The following is a 5,532-nucleotide window of genomic DNA, read 5'->3' on the forward strand; positions in this document are numbered from 1 at the left end:
CACCAGGTAGGGGTGGTCGTGAGATCCTCCCCAGCGAACTCGATGGCATCGCGCCCTGGCGTCATCTTCCCCAAAACCATGAAGGACTTCCTTGCCAATCCGATCTAGCTCCGCTTTGAGAGCATGCCGGTGAACTCCGACTCCGCCACCTCCATCGCAGACTCGGTGTCCGCCGCTAGCTTGGCATCCGTCGGTCCTGCATCGACGGAGCAAAGTCTTCACCCGAGGATCATCATGCCGCTTGCCCCGCAGGTCGGCGATCTCTCTCTCAGAGAGGATCTCACACATCCTCGCGGCAACCCGGCCACCCACACCCTCCGATCTAATCGCAGGGCTATCGCATCAGCAACACCATTGCTGAGTGCATCAACCTCTCTGAGGTGGCACTACGCCCCGAAAGGTCGGTGCAGGGCTCTCCCATGCCCCTTTTGGCATTAAGAACTCGGCTGCCGTGTTTTTCAAAAAACTCGTGCAGTCTTTCCAAATCCAATGTGACAACCCACCCGAACCCACCCAGTTTCCGGACTATGGCGAACATCCAACACCTATGGCGCTTCTACCCTTATGACCTAAAAGCTATGTACTCTCTCTACATTTTTATATTGAATAAATAAAACTTCAGAGGTTCTTTACGTACCTACTACCTTTTCTCTTTCTTATCCAAGCTCTTAATCACGCTTGGGGGTTGTCCAACCTGTTCAAGAGACCCCTCGCGAATATGCTAAGGGGGTTCCCCCGCTACGCGCCGACCTCCAAGTCCCAACTTTTCTCCTACCCCTCTTAAGATTGTGCGACTAACTCGTATGGACGGTGTCCTAGCATGGAAAACCTATACAATCTTGCGTTCACCCCCTCTACAAGCTCGAGATCCGCTTTCAGCAGAGTGCTGGCCAGGTAAGACTAGGCGCTTAGTGTTTATAGGCCTCGACCACACGGTGTCCTGTCAAACATACCAAAGGAGAGAAGAAGTTTTGCCTTTACATGAGTTAATCAACAAGTTTTTTTGCCCCACGGCACAGATTGTTACATTTTATAGTTTTTTCATTACAGGTCCAGTTCCTTAACTACGTCCTCCGTGACTTGTTGATATTGCTCGACTAGCTCCAGGAGGTTACCAACATCGAAGTCCTCGGCAATGCTAGTTCCGACACGCTCCACGGCCAGCTGGGGGAAGTGCATCTTCAGAAGCGTCATGACATTCTTAGCGCACTCCACGGTGGTCTCTTTCATCAAGGCCTTCAGCCGACTTGGCACATTCTTTGATTCGACCACGAACCATGTTAAGTAATATTTTACGGCTTCCATATATCTCCACACGTCTCGACTTTTTCTCCATGTCTCGGTGACTTTCGCCGACCATCCTATCACACCTCACACAGCTTGGTCCGTCCACTACACGGGTAGTTGGGGCTGCGACCTACGAGTGCCTAGCGCACGCTCTTACTTTTCCGTACAGTCCGACTGTTTTGCGGCTTGACCGTCTCTCTTAACAGTTGCTAAAGTATTCGGGTAGCACGCGCCTTAATACGTGAATCCTGGCCCTCGTGTGTCGCTTCCTGCTAAGCACGCTCGAGCCCGCTCTCGGCAACAACCCGGCAGGGTAAGGTGCTTAAACATAACGGGCTAACTACTCGAGGAAATTACATGGCCTACAAGAGCAGAATACGCAAGAATTTACTTCTACACCAAATAAAACTCCGAGTTATTCAATTATTAAATACTCTATATTATACTACATAATCTTGTATTGTCCTTTTATAGCTTCAAAACTACTCAGCGTGCCTCCCGTTGCCCGGCCGACCTCTCTAGCTCAGGGCGGGAGGCGACTCGACGTGCTTATGTGGCTCGGCCGGCTCCCAAGCTCTGGGGCTGGACGCTACAGATGCCTCGGTGTGCCTCCCATTGCCCGACTGACCTCTCTAGCTCGGGGCGGCAAGCGACTAGGCGTGCTTTCGTGGCTCGGCTGGCTCCCAAGCTCAAGGGCTGCGTGCCACAGACGACTCAGCATGCCTCCCGTTACCCGGCCGACCTCTCTAGCTCGAGGCAGGAGGCGACTCGGCGTACTTCCACGACTCCACCAGTCCTCGTGCTCGGGGGCTCGGCGCCTGTTTCAGGTCGGCGTGCCTCCGCGGCTCGGCTAGTCCCCTCGCGCTCGGGGGCTGGGCACCTGTTTTCAGGTCGGCGTGCCTTCGCGGCTCCGTCAGTCCTCGCGCTCGGGGGTTGGGCACCTATTTCAGGTCGGCGTGCCTTCACGGCTCTCCCAATCCTCGCACTAGGAGGTTGGGTGCCATATTTGGATCGCTTACGACGGGAACAATACATCATATTCTTGACCATTGGACTGATTACTTTAATCGCTTCAATGCTCGGGGGCTACTTCATATGGAGTGCGACGCACTCCATGTGCTTCCGTTTGATCTATAGGATGCCAGACATCCCGAAGCTCGATGGTCGTATAGCCATGCGTATTTGGTCATACGCCTGTGGAAGCTTCAATTTTTCTTCCATTTTTTAGCACTGCGCAACCTCTCCATCAGTATGATGACACCACAACTTCAGCTGAGTGCATTACGAGCTTCGTTGCGCATCCGTCAGGCTCTTGTTCAACTCCACATTTCTCGAGGGCTCGAGGGATAAGGGTACCCACAGGTCTCCACCGACCAGAATACCGGTTGGCCCTGACAAGTGGGCCCGTCCAACCATGCCGTGCGGACGAAGGTATGAAGATCCGTGGAGCACGAGTTCAAAGGCCGGGCGAATGGATTCTGCTCAGATACCATAGGATACTTATTGTAAACCGACTCAGATTGCTTTCCATGTAACAACCGACTAGGATTAGATCCTATCCGATTGTAACCCTAGGTCGTCAATTGTCAGTCTGTATAAGGCGCCAGGGGCGCCCCCCGAGGGAAGGGCGACTCGACTCATCTACCTCACGATAACTCTTCACACCTGCGATCAGCAATACAATCCATCAGAACACAGGACATAGGATATTACTCTCCGGAGGTCCGAACTCGTCTAAATCCTGCGCCCTGTATTACTATTTGAGTTCTTGATCTTACAGTCTCCCCCACCTACAAATCTACCATCTGGGTAACTCCTGACGGACCGCCGATCACAAATCCGACAATTGCTTCGGGCCCCAATTTCATCTTTTTTTTTCTCACCACAAGTGACCTTCGAGAACGATTTGTTTACTTGCCACACGAAGATCGGGATTGGGCACCTGACCACTACAACGGCCATCGTCTTCACCATCCCTTTACAATCATGGTACTCTGCGCGATCAACATTAGCAAATCGAAAAAACCATGCAAAAAACAAAGAAATAAACGTATCTAGTGCCGGTTGCATTGGTCAAAGAAAAAGTAGGGATAAATTAAGCCGAGGAAAGGGAGGCAAAGCCGGATTTGAAGCACGGTGGCGCATGATTTCAGGGGATTTTGCCGCTGGTGCAATGCACCATTAGCGAAGGAACCGGCCTGCAACTTGGATTATTTGCAACGTTGACACCCACGCTGCCTGAGCGTAACGTGCATTTGCGGTAACAGTTAGCTGAACAGCGACGCGCACCGGTGCGCTGACCGCCGTAACATTAGGTTTGACCTCTGCAAATTAAATGGGGAGAGATTAGCCCAGTCTAATCCTGTCGATGCCTTCCCGCTCTTGCAGGGAAGCTCAGGCGGATGCATTTTCAGGTTCGGAATGCAAAGAAGAGAGAGCGGCGTCTACCTTGCACTTATACCTGTATGTAGTTGTGGTTCACAATTTTCCAAGTTTTAGCACTTCCCCGTGTCTGAACTTAGGGTCTATTTGGCTCCCACATGCTGAAGTTTAGCACCTGTCATATCGGATGTTTGATACGAATATTAAACATAGACTTATTATAAAATTAATTGCACAGATGGAGTCTAATTCACGAGATGAATCTATTAAATCTAATTAGTCCATGATTTGACAATGTGGTGCTAAAGTAACCATTTGCTAATGATGGATTAATTAACCTTAATATATTCATCTCGCGAATTAGCTTAGAGGTTATGCAATTTGTTTTATAATTAGCTCATGTTTAGTCTCCTAATTAGCATCCAACACCGGATGTGACACGTGCTAAAGTTTAGCCTCTGTTATCAAACACCCATATTCTGAAGTGTACGCTTCTTCTGAAGTGTCTGGATTTCCTTTTCGATTAAGACGTGCCATCAGAATCAGATCAGCGAAGTGATGCACACAGTACGTCGTCATGCCCGTGCACTAATCAGACACGTACGGGTGTCTGTAGTTGCATAATACTACATATAGCTTCCAAATCTAAGCGATCAGGTTGCTTGGCCCTGCTGACGAGGCAGACAGGATCACAGGACCCCAGGAGTCACGGGAGCGCTACCCCGTGATGCCCGTACGTCCATGTCCACGAGCAACACCATCACCTTCTCTTGCTTCCTCGCTGTCCATTTCCTTCGCTGCAAATTGTTGTCAGCATTCGCATCAACCCGTTAGAACAGGGGCCCTTCAGAGGAAAAAAGAACAGGGAAATGGCCAGGCCAGCGCCAACTCTGCCTTGGACGCTTGCATTGCATGCGCGGCATCTGGTTTGTAGCGATGATTGGCAGGTTAGTTTACTGGCTTGCAGCGATGAGGTCAGGCGACACGCCGGCGCTCGCCATTTGCTGATGCTAGTTTACAATCTGTCAGGATTGTGGAATCAGGGAGCAGGTTTTGTCAGGGTTTGGGAGTTCAGTAGGAGCGTTGTTTCTCTTTCTTTCTTTCTTTTTTTTTCATTTTCTTGTCTCTTGGTTTAGAGCTGCTACATTATATGACTAGCTATGCCCTGTCAGACCTAAGCATTTTTTCGGGCTACGTTTTAGGATAAAATGACCGCGAATGCAATGCCATGTTATGGTCCTATGAATTGTTTGCACAATTTTCAGTTGCCTTTTGTGCTGAATTGCTGATCATCTTTTTTGTGTAATTTTTCTGAATCTCTTGGGTGGGACATTGGAGCCAATTTCTTAGGTCGTCTTATACCAACTGTACCGCCGCATGGTTGAAAAACTCCTTTTCGATCGAAAGAGGCATAAGTTTCAACGGACTTATCATGATATCTAGTGTACGACAGACTCAAGGTGGTGGTAGTAGTGTGGACAGTAGAAGGTCAAGAGGTACATCTGCATATTGTAATGATTGGAAGAGTTCTCTTCAAGCAAAAGCAAAACTGCATGCACAGTCAACTCAAGGGAATTAGGGGCATGCATGTATATTGCCTTCTCCTTCCTACTACAAAACAGCTTGTGTGAATTCAAATCCTATGCCAGATTCCCAAGTTTGGGAGCCGCCTTGGCTTCATTCTTTTGCTTCAGTGTTCAGCTTGTGGAGTCATAGAAAATGTTGCACTTGATCTTTCAATTTAACCATATCCCTGCTTATTGTAGGCGTATAGCGTCTAGATTCGTAGCACATATCAGTTTGGCTAATGGTTAATGTTTGACCCACCCTCTTCTTTCCAGACAGAAAGCTTTACTACCGGTC

The sequence above is a fragment of the Setaria viridis genome, chromosome 2 (genome assembly GCF_005286985.2).
Source record: "Setaria viridis chromosome 2, Setaria_viridis_v4.0, whole genome shotgun sequence".
NCBI lineage: Eukaryota > Viridiplantae > Streptophyta > Magnoliopsida > Poales > Poaceae > Setaria > Setaria viridis.